Source organism: Anopheles arabiensis, chromosome 2 (genome assembly GCF_016920715.1).
Source record: "Anopheles arabiensis isolate DONGOLA chromosome 2, AaraD3, whole genome shotgun sequence".
Taxonomy (NCBI): Eukaryota; Metazoa; Arthropoda; class Insecta; order Diptera; family Culicidae; genus Anopheles; species Anopheles arabiensis.
The window spans coordinates 86383299-86397647 of NC_053517.1; the positions used below are offsets into that span (position 1 = coordinate 86383299).

A 14349-nucleotide genomic window follows, 5' to 3' on the forward strand; every position below is an offset into this window, starting at 1 on the left:
GACAGCCGGCGTGAGATGTAGCAGGAAGTGCTTTTTTTCATCAAACCCTTATTCCATCTCATAGCTGGGAACTTCCAAATCCGACAGAGGAAATGCCTGCCGGTGCGGAAAATCACACAAAACATGCAACGGGCAAATGCAATTGCTTTCGAAAGGGAAATTGTCAATCCACACACACGCACACACACACACACAAAACACCGATTGTGCACGCTGCATCCGGTCCCGGTGGAGAGAGGTTTTCAAAAACCATCTGTCTGACAGGAAATTCTATCCCTCCTGTGCCAAACCAATGGCCGGAATCGGACATTCTTTAACCGGCACCCGGCAAAACGAGAATCATGACGGAATTATTGTATCGATGAAAAAAGAAAGCGACAGCAGGCTTGCAACCCGGGTGCCAATCGAACGCAAAATCCAGCATTCAAACTCAATTCGGACGATGCGCAGCGTGTGCGAAATTCGCATCACAAACGGTTGCACCTCCGGTGGCTCCGATGGGCGATTGTTTCGGCTTCATCTCCATAATCTATGCGTTCTTTGTCAGCTTAGCAAAGCCCATGGCATCAAATATCGATGAAATTGCAAATAGGGGGGAGTTTGCAACGGCAACAATAACCCCGGAATCGAACGAGTTTCGTTGAACTGTACAACCACGATTGCTTTAAACGTACACGGGCTATTGTTGGATAGTTCTAGAAATGGGTGAAACATGTTCATTATAAACTATTACTTTCTCGAGTTGGGGATTGTTCAGTATAAAATAATTTAAAAAAAACTCAATCAACCTACACTTTATGGAAGTACGAAGCATATTTTCACAGGATTCTATTGTACGTAAAGATCCAACACAAATTCATAGCATCAAACAAAATATCAGAGCAGTTATAAATTTCTCACTGGGTTATTGAATAGAAAAAAAGCAACTTCCTTCATCAACGTTGTATATGTTACATTTGCCGTTAAAATGCACATTATCGTTTTAGCGATAATGTTTGCATGCTTTAAATGAACTAAAGCATATCAAACGCACGCACCAAGCATTGCACATTTACCCCATAAATAACAACAGCAGTGTTGAAGTGCATTTTCTCCACGATTATACACACACACTCAGCATTTGCCGCGCGAAAGCCTTGCCTTGCAAATGTAAAGGATCAATTTTCACGCCCCGGTTCACGCTTATCGCATTCTCTAATTAATATTTATGCTTCCGTTATACGCAAACACAATCCCAACCAGCTGCTGCCTTTTGTAATGCTGCAACTGCAACAGCTAAACAACAGAGCTCCATGTGTAGCTTCTCTTATCGCAGCCGCAGTTCTTCAATGCAGGCACCGTCGTGCAGGCTGCTTTTTAAAATTAAATTCCACCTTCTTCTAGCTCTGTTTAAAAAAAGGAAACATTAGTGTAGCAACAAACACACACACACTAGCTGCTACACTCCAGTTTCTAGTAGTGCTCGCGTAATGAGCAACTACGCGCTACGAGCCTGAGCCGGAGTCCGGGATGCACGAACGAGCAAACAATAAAAGCGCGAACCCGTCAACCGGCACCGGATATTACGTTTGCAATGGTGGCACCATTGTGCCGGGCTGCATTAATGGAGGATGCTGGGTGTGATGCGAATATCTTGCAATGCAATAAAATCAATCGACTCTATTACTTCCAGCGAATGAACAGTTGCACCGCAACTGTTACAGTGCAGCGTGCGTGTTTGGAATGGTTTGTTAATTTATGTAAGTATATTAAACAAATGGAAATATATGAATATTCATTTCATAGTGAAACACTTTGTGCAAGAGTATAAACTTGACATAAAACAAACTAACGATTTACTTCAACTTTACTCAACTTGAGAGCTCTTTGTTAATTACAGATAATTCCCGAAGCCAAAAGTATTGAAAAGCGTTTGTTCGCTCGTTACTCTGTAAATCACGCTTTTCGATCAATCCGTGTACCTTCGCCGCCTTTAACAACGACCATGGCTGCACTTGCATTAAGCGCAGGACCGCAACCGTTAATGCACATGCCCCGGCCCGCTTCCGCTCGACCGGAAAGCATTCAATCGGTAATTATGGCCACGACCCTCTCGGAAGTGACCCATTCACCGCGAACGATTATAGCCAATCGTTCGACAGGACCTCCCGCTGCCCATATCCTACCCACCCTTCGCGCTTTGAATTGCTCCCGTTAATATGATTTTAACCTTTTCATCCCTTCGCTTTCGGGGCGTGGAAAAGGGCCAGAAACATCGCAACCAACAGTGAAGCGATAATCCGGTCAACGATCAGCATTGTTGTACCCACGTGTGCTTGAAGAGCCGCACCATCGCACATTACAAGGCTGTTCGGAAGGCTGTTAAGCAACTGCGAGTGCAGATAATAGTCACTTAAATTTATGAACCCCGTTCCCTGCCACACACACACCCCGGTTTTTGGAGCGATTTTGGTGGATGAGGATGAAAATGTTCCTGTTGGATGCAGGGAAACAATTTTAAACATTCCATTATCAGTATGGGAGGGAATGTTGAGGATTTGAAAAGGCATGGGAGAATCGGTAATGATGATGATCGTCTATTTTGTCCGTGCAATCGTCTAAAAAATGTGTTGTGCTTTCGCGTAGGCAAAGCTTTCTACTTTTCTAGTAGTTGGATTTTTCATTCTATCTGCAACAAAAGAAAGCTCTGTGAGAGGTACCGCACCACACTCCGAGGTGCTAGACCGAGACAAGACTTGATATGAAATGCTTGATATGGTGCGTCTGCCGGTTGTTAATAACCTAATGGATCGCGTATACCCCATGTAAAACAAAGAACGTCATGTAGTGCTTCTCATTATCATACATATGATAATATATAGAACGGAATATGTGTTATTGTTGTTGTTGCCAATCAAAGCTGTTACCATAATGTGTTACCATTTGTTGATTTGTAACCATGATATGTCACGACGATTCCATGAGGGACATTCGACATTCATAATTGAAGAACATTGTATAGGGTCAATATATAAATGAAAAGTACTTATTTCAATGCTTTTCACGGTATCTTTATATACAATTATTTAAAATATTTTTGTTTTGTCTATTTTTAATTTATTTTAATATGTTTCAACGTGTTCCACCTTTTCGCATTAAATCGCATTAAAAAAATTATCGCATTAAATTGGGAAGTAGTCATTACACCCTAGGACAGATTTAAAAATATTTGATAAACAGGGAAAAATCATGACATCGTTTTTAAAAAATGTAGCGGATCAATAAAATCCCAAGTGAAAATGTTAAATAAATCGTCGGAAGAACCCTGTAAATGAGTACTGTTAAACATAGCAGCTCGTTTCATAATAATATTAAATTCGTTGCTTTATTACATCGCAAAAAGAGTGTGCATAATACGAACAGTTCACCTGAGGTTAGGTTCCTGATAGGATGTGTTCCTCGAAAGGTGCACAAAATAGTTGCCGGTCGACTTGCCACTGTTACACACAGCACAGTGCTTGGTGAGATTAACACAAAATCACCCGGACGGAAAATTGACCATAAGCTAAACCCTTCGCAGAACGGTGGTCAGCAAGCTTGCTCTTTTATCTTTCACCCGGCAACATTTAATTTTTCATCCACCTATGGGTACATGATGGGCAGCGTACATTTTACGCTCGACTTTTTTGATGAGGAAAACAGCTCGAGGAAGAAAAGAAAATTCAACTAACAAACATAACGTACAGGCTAAGCTATCGATTGGGCTGATAGTAATACTCTCGATTAGCTACAGATGGGTGTGAGCGCAGTCTTCATCCTTGCAATCAAAACTAGTCGCTATACACAAAAAAAACAGGTAAAGTTACACAGCAGGGCGGTCTTATCTGAGCTAAGGATTACGGTGGCTCTGACGTATCAAGACTAGCTGTGCTCCTTCCTGTCTCCGGTGCGGTGGTTTGTTTATGTTCTTTGATTATGTTGCTCTTCATTTTTTGCCCCATCTTTTGTATGCCGTTCTCTGCTTCTATCGATGCGCTATCGATGGATTATGGTCAATTTATTATTCAGTATCGTTTGTTTACACGTGTATCTTTATCCTGCTAGAGAGCTACTAGCTGCCACCAGGGAGAGATTATTACAGAAATGAACAGTTTTCACGGTACCATAGCACAAAGACAAAAATAGAAGCAACAAAACGATGCCGTTTAATGTATACCTTATCATTCTTATAAATTGATTTGAACGAAAAACGGGAACAAACAGCGTACAAAGCAATCGATAGATGAACTTACATAAAAAAACGAAACTGGCAATGAATAAATAACTGAATTATACTTCTTTATCAACTGTTTTGCTGCTGGTAGTGGTGCGAAAACATCATTTGGTCTTAATCGAATAGATCATCTGCCGACAAAATGAACTGCTACTATAAGGAGCATCATCTAATTTTAGTATTTCAATGAGAGTGAACGAGAAAAAAAGCTCCCCACTAGCAGCACAAAAAGCGACACACAGAAAAAGCTTTCTCATAAAACCTGCCCATAGTTACCACTTCATACTTTATGGCAACCCATCGCTGAACCATTCCGTCTGCGTACGGATGCAATCACGGCCGAAAAAGTACGACGATAGCGAAAGGTTCGCCATTCGGGAAGGGTAAAACCGAGGGACGACTTCAAGATGATCTCGAGGAGAGGTGAAATTACTTTTTTATTACAAAACTTTCCACCGTGCCCCATCGCTTCTCAGATCCCTTTGCAAAAGCCCACTCCCAGTACCAGCGACTGCACATTTTCATCCCGCAGGGACCGTTTTTCGACGCAAGTCTGAAGTGATATGAAAATTTGAAAGGATTTAATGCTCTTGCTTTGCTGTCAATGTAGAGTCCAATGGAATAGGGAGGAAGAAAAAGGATCGACAAGGTGCACAGCGCGGTGAAGTTTGATGACGCCTGTTGGAGAGATTTGCTGCATCCATCCCATTCCGTCATACACAGCTTAGCTAAACCGGGGTTCCCGTACACATAAACCCGAATTGAGTGCTGGCCTTTCCTCACGGGAATGTTTTCAAAGTTGCAGCGGAAGGTTCTTTTTTTTTTTGGGTAGCCTGGTTGGATTCGACAAGAATTTCTTGGGACAACTTTCTGCAAGCATTCAACTTTTCTTCCCAATAGCTTATACTTTTCCATGCGTTCACACTTCGCTTTTCGATAAAGTTGCCCGTTGGCTTGATGATTGATGGAAATTTTATGACAACATTCGCACAATATATCAGTTCCTCCTTCGTCGGTGTTTCGAGAGTTTTTTTTTTGTTTACTCCAACACCTTCTGGCGCATGGTGAGAAATTTAAAAAATCAAAAATCCATACCTTCGTGCTAGGAAGGTACGTGACAAGCCCATGTTTTGTGGTGCCCGTATCACCCGGAAAGGGCACTCTCGGTCAGGTGAAACGAGCGATATTAAAATCGAACCATACACCATCGAACAGAAGTCGTCGGGATGGAACTTCAGCACATAATGATGTCAATAACTTTTGCCCTCGCCTACCCATAAACCACACAGAGTCAATCTGGGTGGGTGAGAGCATCAGAAAAGAAGAGCCTTGATAACCTTCAGCTACTCCACGTGTCCGGTTGCGTGGTTTTGAGTGGGTTACCAAATACTATCTGAAACTCATTTCCACAGTCTTTAGCTGGTAGGGTCTTCTTGGATCTACACCGATCATCCCAAAGTTTTGTGGGTTTTTTTAGGAAAACAAACAAGCACAATCATAAAACCACATCAAACGTTTGTGCAAATGGAGGCAGTGTCAACGGAAACCCTTGTTGTTGCAAGGTTTCTCTGTAAAACTTACGGAGCATCGGTAAGGATTATTGGGAGGAAACCCTGCGAAGCCTACGGTCACTGACGAGAATTAAAGATTAACAACCTGCACGGAGCAGGACATAAAGTCGCATATAAATGAAATAACCTAAATTTACATCACCATGTTGGTGTCGGCTTTCGTAGAAGGACATTACTATTTATATTGCAACAGCTTCGTAGAATCATATCCTTCCTAGAATATGACGCAAAAGCTTACAGTGCGTGTTGCATGACGTGCTAGCAAAAATGATCGTATCACACGTGCCGCAATGCATTAAAATGAAAAGAAAGAGATAATACTTCTGGCGTTATCACGTTATCATTCTGACAAAGAATATGTCAAACTATTAATCAAATAAAGCAGTTCTTTTACTTGATACGTTGCAATTTGCGTACTTTCTAAAGGGCAACAGTTATAAAACGTTCAAGAATGCATTTGTCTAACTGGATCACCATCAAATAACATACCAGAATCAACATTTAAATGCTTCAAATAATTTAAATTTACTTCCAATATCACATGGTAGCAATACAATCAACAGACAGAAATAAATTCTCCTTACGCGTTCGTACTTACCGTCAACGTACAATGATTATCCACCAAATCCTTTTCTTAGACTAGACATTTGTTCCTAAACTGGCAGCAAACTACCACCGAACCTTCATTGATTGAATAAAATGGGACCTCTATCCTGGCTACATTTTATCACCCCATTTACCCTGTCATCAATCGTCCGTTACAGTTCCCATGCCCCCCAAAGCCTACCGTGAGCAATCATCGTGCACACTAAAAGAAGAATCGAAAAAGGAAACTAGACATCGCTTGTCCATATTTCCTAACCTTGCACCCTTCGATAGACTCCGACAATCCGTTATGAATTCCCAATCCGAGATCCGATAAAGGTTGCTTTTCCTACTTGTTCTTCTTACTACTCCTCTTCCTGATTTCAGCACAGCACCAACACGTCGTCGAAGGCCCTACACTGACACAACAAATTGTTTGAAGATAACCCACCGAAATGGGGTTTGACATTCTTTCAGCCGGAGTTCTCATTCATTTCGCCTTGCCGACTCTAACCTTTTTTGGTCGATGAAGCAAGGCAAAGGACTCGGGTCTAAAACGACAAATAGGCACGACCATCATCAGTGTTAACACTGTTTCACTTAGCAGGTTACAAAACAGGGACGATGGGTTGGAGAGCAACACAGACAACCTCCTCCACCGATGGGTCTAGTCTAGTGGTGGGTGACCATCCACCACCGTGCAGCAACTTTATAACGGCCATATTTTAACTTCTTCCATTTTCATTCCAGCCTCGTTGTCAGGGCTCGTGTCTCGGAAAAAGTCCTTTTTGCCGGAAATTCGACCCTTTCGGTGTGACGCTAACAACGCGACGACTAGACACAGTGTGCAGAGGAAAAAAGGATACTAAACCAAAAGGAAGATGGCAGTCCCCAAAAAAAAAAGAAAGTTACCACAAAAAAAAGCAAAAAAAAAGCAACGAATACCATCGTTCTACGAAAAAGGATAATCGAGCTATCCGTGGTTGACCAATCATTCTACTAAATGGGATGCTTTACGAAACCATCGTTCTCTACGTGTGTATGCTTGCGGGAAGAAAGATGTATGTGTGCGCCCCAAAGGATGCGGTATATACATCGACAGACGGGTTTCTCCACAAATGCACTTTACGTGTTACGTTTTTCTCGCCCGCCGAACGGCAAAAAAAGAAAATAAAATAACGCCCTCAAGCCACTCACTTAATCATCGGCGTTCGATGATCCCAGGAATTTTACGGTTCATTAGATGTGAAAAAGGGGTACTCAAGAGGAAAAAGGATTGTTTTCCGTGTGCCGACAGTATACGGCCGGTGAGGAGTAGAGAGAGAGAGAGGTGAATTGGAGAGGGAAAATTCTTCAGGCATTTCGTATACCCCCACCCAAACGCAAGCTCGATAATGATGAAGCGGCGCTCGACTTTCAAACGTTAATGTTGGTAAATTATTTGTTCAACATTGTTTTCGCATCCATCAAGGATCAAATTTCATAATTCTTGCCCTCATGTTTCATAAGTTTCTTTCTAAAAGTCATTAAAACTTGTCTACCACTTTACGCCTTGTTTTAGACACTTTTTTGTACGACCAATATGTATTATTTACGTTGCACAAGCGACGAACGACTCCAATCACACTAAAACACTTTTCTCCTTGCTCAACGGAGACCGAAGCTGCTGAGTAACATTCTTCTTACATACGTGTACGTGTTGTATCGAATCCCAAAACGACAGCCATTCTTCTGCTCCCGCTGAAATGAAACATTCCCTTGGGGTTGGAAAATTAGAAAGAAAAAAAAAACCCATAGGCTCCCAAAAACCCCATCCAATAAAGCCCCGTGCGAGAGTGTGCAAAAAATAATACATCATCACTCTTTTATTACACTCCGGGGCGCCAGGGGGATCTACCCGTACAGTGTGTTGCGCACAAAAAAGGGGTAGTTTTTTTACATTAAATTCAGCTTACGATGATCCCTCTGCTCCGTAGCATAATGGATGATAATGGGACGGGCTGGCAAAGGCAGCAATAACATACACAAAAAATATACTCTCCACTCAACCTTACGACCGATCATCCTCTACCTAACACACACACACACAGTAAGGTGATCAATATTGATGTGCTGCGGCGTAACCTGCCCCCTACCGGAAACATCAACATTCTTGCTGACGGGAGGCACACATGTAATGCTGCAACGGCAAAACAAAACACAGAACCATCTCAAGCAAGAGCTAAACATTTGTAAGCCGTACCCGGATGTGGTAACGCCAGCTCGTCGTTCGTTCCAGCTCCGGGAGTCGGAGCCGGTTTCGTGCCGGAACTCCCTCAAAACCGCAGTGTTGCAAAATATCATGCTGCGCTGGTCAGTTTTTAAACCCAATTTATGGTGCATCCGATTAGCCCACATTGGATGGTTCAGGCCGGGGGCAAAACTGCCGCCACTGAAAAGAATGGAAGCAATGAACACGTTTGGGGAGGACGTATTTTTTCTGAGAGGTCAGCATCGGGTACGGTACGGCATACATAAAAAGAGCAGGACGTTACATGTATGCAACCACTCTACCAGGGGTGTTTTATGTGTTCATGCAGCCATCGTAAAGGGATTTTTTACTTGAAGTGGTGCAAAAGATTATTGTACGTAATTCGCATATTAAATAAACGTAAAAAGGGCAATCAAATGATTTTACCAAGCGATGATTTTATCAATTATTTTACAGGAATGTACTCCAGGAATGAAGTCCATCAGTTTTGGGGTTTTATAATAAAATTGGTTGTAAATCATTGCCTTTTTGTTGTCGTTTAGTCCTATCAACAAAATCTCTACCATTTGTATTTGTATTTGTAACACTGATGCCAAAACCCTGATCTTCATCCCTAAATCCTTTTTTTCGATTCGATAATCAAAAAAATCTTCCACCAGCCGCCACCAGATGCGCTAGTGAAAATCTAAATTACACTAGCGATTACGAACAATGTCCTCGGGCCTTTACATTTGTTATATAAATCGTCTTAAATCCACAATTGTAGTATTTAATTTACAACTGTGCTTCCAACACAAACAATACATACTCTATCCTTCATACAACATGGATTGTTGCTCAAATCCACAACTGCAAACTCAACCACATTCACCCTTTTTAAGCAAGGTGTTTCCTCTAATTCGAATGAACACTTTCGGTCTAGTTGCAAAGAGCAAAAAGAGAAAAAAACAGAATTGCCGACAGCCTTTCCTTCCAACACCCGAGTGTATTGTTATTGATTTATTAATGAGCTCTGCTTTCTTTCCCTGGTTCGTTACCTTTTGCTTCTTTTGTTCGTGATAACTTTTTACGACCAGTTTAGCTGTACCAGCGCTCAAGTGAAATGAACTCCGACGCTAGTCCGGCCGGTTTCGGTCGGTCGATTCAAGCGCAGATTGTATCAATTAATAATTAATCGTTCAACGATTTGCTGTATCTACAAAGAGAGATACCAACAATCGGAAGAGAAAAATTGTTTTATGGAACTAAGTAACAGTACTTAAAGCGAGGGAGAAGGACAGGATTCCGCTCCACGTTAGTAGTTGATTTTTGTTATTTGTTTTCTTTTCATGTTTGCTTTTGTCGCTCACTGCTGCGTATCCTTGGTAACCAAATCGATCTTTTCTCTTATGTCAATGTATCGTGCTGTAATTTGCTTTTTGTTTCAATAATGGTTCAAAAAGCTGGCATGGATAGTAAGCTTACTTCTTCGTCGCTGATCTCCTGGGGTTTGATCGAAAGCTACCAACTTCACGCATAAACCACCAACTCCAAACATGCTGTAAGCCCTTAAGGCTGTAAGCGATTGTTTTATTTAATAAAAACGTTACCAAACCGTCCGCCGTTGACTGCTGACCGCAGCCAAAGCAGTCATCGGTCGTATGGGGTGTATCATTTGCATTTTTAATAGCCTGGCTCGCATAATAACTTTACCCACCCACGGTCACGGTTCCCTGCTGCGTAATAATGTCAGCCGTATAAAAGAGCAAACTATAGCGTCGAAAACCCCGGACACAAAAAAAAACACTCCAACCGGCAAGAAGAATTAAACCCCATAAACCCATGGTAAAACAATAGCGAACGGGCGCAGGACCGAAGCATAACTTCATTTTCCCCCAGTGGCAATCAATCAAACAAAAATCACGCAACTTCTCGTTCACCCATGTGTAACGAGCCGCACAGGCACAGGTGACAGGAACGGCTACGCGCAAACGGCTGACCAATGGGACCTTCCCACCATCGAAATGTCCGTCGATACGGTAGCTGAAAATGAAATTATTACACAATGTGACACGCTTTTCCTGTACTTTCGTGCCCACCAAAACCGTTTCAATCCAGCTATGAAGAAAGCTACAGCAAAAAGGAAATGTTGATGCAAATTTCTTTCCCACCGGATATTTGAGCCACAGGAATCAGTGCCCACAGGAAAAACGCATCCCAGTCAGACGACAAAATGCTGACACTGGTAATTCTTCCCTGTTTTCGGCGTTTGTTTTTCACGGTATGGATTTGTTTCTCTGTACCGCACAGGATAAATGGCACACAATTAACTCGACACACACACACAAACGCTCACACATTATATTGTTAATGAATCGAATGAAGAATCGTTTACAAATGAATAATGCCTCTTGTTTGGCCCGAAAAATAATGCTAATGAATGCGAAAAGCCCACCCGTGTTTGGGCCCAACACAATGCGAACGAGGCGGAATCATTGTGTAATTTCATTCATTTCCGCAGAATGTTGGTTGGTCGTACAGTACACGTGGGCATCGAGGTTGGTGAAAATTCGTTCCAATTCCAGACGTAGGAAAAATGGATTAATCCTGTAAAATTGTGCATTAAAGTTGATTTCGTGCATTAAAGGAAAGATTGCAACAAATTGAAGCTGATGTTTAAAGAATTATTTTCAATAATTTTTCAATGTATTACATGAATTAAACTCAGCAAAATTGGATAAAAACAAGCGAATAACAGAAAAAATTCGATCTGCTACAGGGCAAGCTAGGTTTAAATTTTATATTCCTTCTTTTCAATACTTCCTTTGTTCCCTGTATGACCACTTTAGTAACAATTTTCCCTTAATAAAATACACTATCGTCTCGTCAATATGTGCTCCAACCAATAGTCTCCCCGTGCTCTTTCTCCTTGAATTGATCAATCCAGCACCCGCGGGCAGTATTTGCACACTCTGGTACGATACTTTGTGCAGGCGAAAGTGATAATGAATAAAACACGAAATGGCTCACCGTACTACACCAGACAGCGAGCAAACTTGTGCCTAAACTAACTTTGCGGACCGCACCCACACCCATGCAAACAGTGCAAACGAATAAACGGAGGTGGTGCACCACCAAAAACAAAACAAAAAACGACACCTTTCCCCCTTCGGGCCAACCAACCCGGAACGGGAGAGAGAGCTCAGCATCTGGAGCATTAGCCCTGCGGCCGCAGCCAGCCAGTTCCAAACCAAGCAGGGAGGTTTGGGAAAAGCCCGACCTTAAAGGGTGAAGAGCTTATTGCTTTAACTTTTATTCCGCATTGTTGCACGCCGCGACCCAGCGCCCGCGTATAAACTACGGCAAGAGTAAACCACCGTATTTTTTGCAACCCCATTTCTTATTTTGCCCCGTTATGGTTTTGCTTTAATTTTTGCAGGCATATTTGCGCCCATTTCCCAATCATCCACACCACACTGCTGTGCTTTTTTTTTCTTTTTTTTTTCTCGTCGGTTATTGTGTGCTGTGTACATTTCCTGCTTTTATTTTTTGTTGTTTGTAATTTTAATACAACACCCAATGTTCACTCTATCTGTTCTATCTTCTCCTGTGCCCATGTGTACCGTCGTATGGTATAATCGGTACAACCAGCAAAACAGCATAACAGACACACACACACAAATTTTTTTTTGTTGCCCAAAATCCCGGACCCCTGCTGCCAGCTGTAATAGAAAAGTGTTACATAAACTTTTGCTCCGCCAGCATACGAACACGATGGGGCACACCAACTGCCCCTCACTCTTTATGGAAGGGGCGGATGGGCGAGGGCCACAGGAACGACCTGCCACGTGGAATCGGTCTTCGTAATGGGATTTAAAAGCTTGCCGAATGGGGAAAAATCGAGACAAAGAATTTAATTCACTTTCTGGTTTAACTCCAGCACTAATCATGAATGTGGTGGAAAGTTTGTTGCTGCTGCTGGTGCTGGTGCTGCTGCCGGTGCAGGAATGGGGTGGAAATGTTTTGCATTTTAATAATGTAAGTAATTTGCAGGAAATATACTTGACGAAGCGAGCTTATTCAAATGAAATTTCATGAATGGTGATTGTGGATTTTTAAAATGAGTGAAATGCAACCAGCTGAAACAGAAGCTTTCGCATACGGAATGGAACTTTTTTTAACAAGGCTGGAATGGAAAGTTAGAAATACATTTAACTGTGTAATATGTGCACGGATGTATGCAACACTTGATCAAATTAGTTTTGACACAGCAAGCAAAGTGTTAGTGTATGTCGAAACTTTTTTTTTTTGTAGCATAAATTGCTCTAGTTTTGAAGCCAAACTGCAAATCCCATCTCCACTTTGCAGCAAAACGGTGCCATTTCATCCAGCTAAATGTGTTTGTCCCCTCAAACAAACCCATCAATTAGGCGTCGCAATCAATCATATTCACGCGCAACACGAGTTGCTCCTCACGGGTAATGCTCGAACAAACGCGTAGATTATTAGACGCCGGCGAGCGCCTGCTTTACAGCGCCTGCTTGCAGCACCACACACACACACACACACTCCAGTGGCATAATTTTCACCCAATAGCGATGTCACATACACACACACACGCTGGCAATAAACGTTGGTGCACTTGTGCTTCAAGGATGGAATCATTATTTGCTCATTTTCAACACACACACACTCACACACACACACAAAAGTAAACGGGATTTTGAAGCCGTGATATTAAGCTTCTGAAGCTTCTGAAGTACGGGATTATGAAACTCACGCAAAGCCTCATCTGCTATTTGCGTGCTGCGTACTTCTTACACAATTCGTACAACGCTTTACATTGCAACATGGCTTTCTATCCCTGTAGGAATCTGAAGAACAAATTGCGACCGAACGAGATTTCTGCACACGCCCCACCAAAGATAGGAAAGACACAGAAAATGTGATTGTAAATCATTGCGCCCCAAAACGGTAATGGCTTTGCTCGAGTTTGAGCAGGACGTGCGCGTGACATTATTGAAGAACCCATTTGCTTGCTTCCTCTTATGGCTGTGTGTGTGTAACTTGTGTCACATTCGATGGTGTGATAGATTCAATTTTCAACTAGAAATCCTTACCCAAATCATACAATCCGCAGGTAATAATTTTCGACCCATTTCAGCGCACTGGCTGGCATGATACAGAAGGAAAATTGGGGAAAAAATGCTAGTAATGCCGAGCATCAGCTGCACGGAGATGTCCACCGTGTCGTAAGGGATTTCAAAGTTTTGCCAAAGTATTGTCTTTTGCCCTGAAAAAAGCCGGTGCAAATGGGCCTATAAATCATGTTTATAACAGGTGATTTAAGTAACTTGCCATGTACTGAGCAGGAGTCACTTTCTTGAAGCTTCAAATTAGGCATTAGGTAGCTCAACGTGTAAGGTTTACTACACCGATTTGAAGTATTAGGAAATTTGTTTTAAGGATTTTGAAAAATCACAGTCAATATGTATATTCCAATTGTGGAATTATAAAAACTAAAACTAACATTGTACAACAACAGCAAAGGGTCAAAGGGTTCATTCAGACAACGACATTGTTCCACAAGTTTTATTGTATACTCAAACAAGTTAATTTATTAACCAATTTCCCTCACACAATCCAGCTTAATTCATGCACCAATGAAGCTACACAGTTTTTCGTACTATTTTGGTTGTTCATTAATTTTC

The 14349-nt window shown here is 41.9% G+C and overlaps 1 protein-coding gene and 1 long non-coding RNA gene across 10 annotated transcripts in view; one reads left to right on the top strand and one right to left on the bottom strand.

Annotated features, from left to right (window-relative positions):
* LOC120893818 overlaps window positions 1-14349 on the bottom strand; it is a 55853-nt gene that overhangs the window by 33907 nt on the left and 7597 nt on the right. The gene's annotated exons all lie outside the window — the stretch shown is intronic.
* LOC120893820 lies at window positions 1287-2898 on the top strand. Its single transcript, XR_005738155.1, has 2 exons — window positions 1287-1739; window positions 1861-2898. It is a non-coding gene; the product is annotated as an uncharacterized LOC120893820 (long non-coding RNA).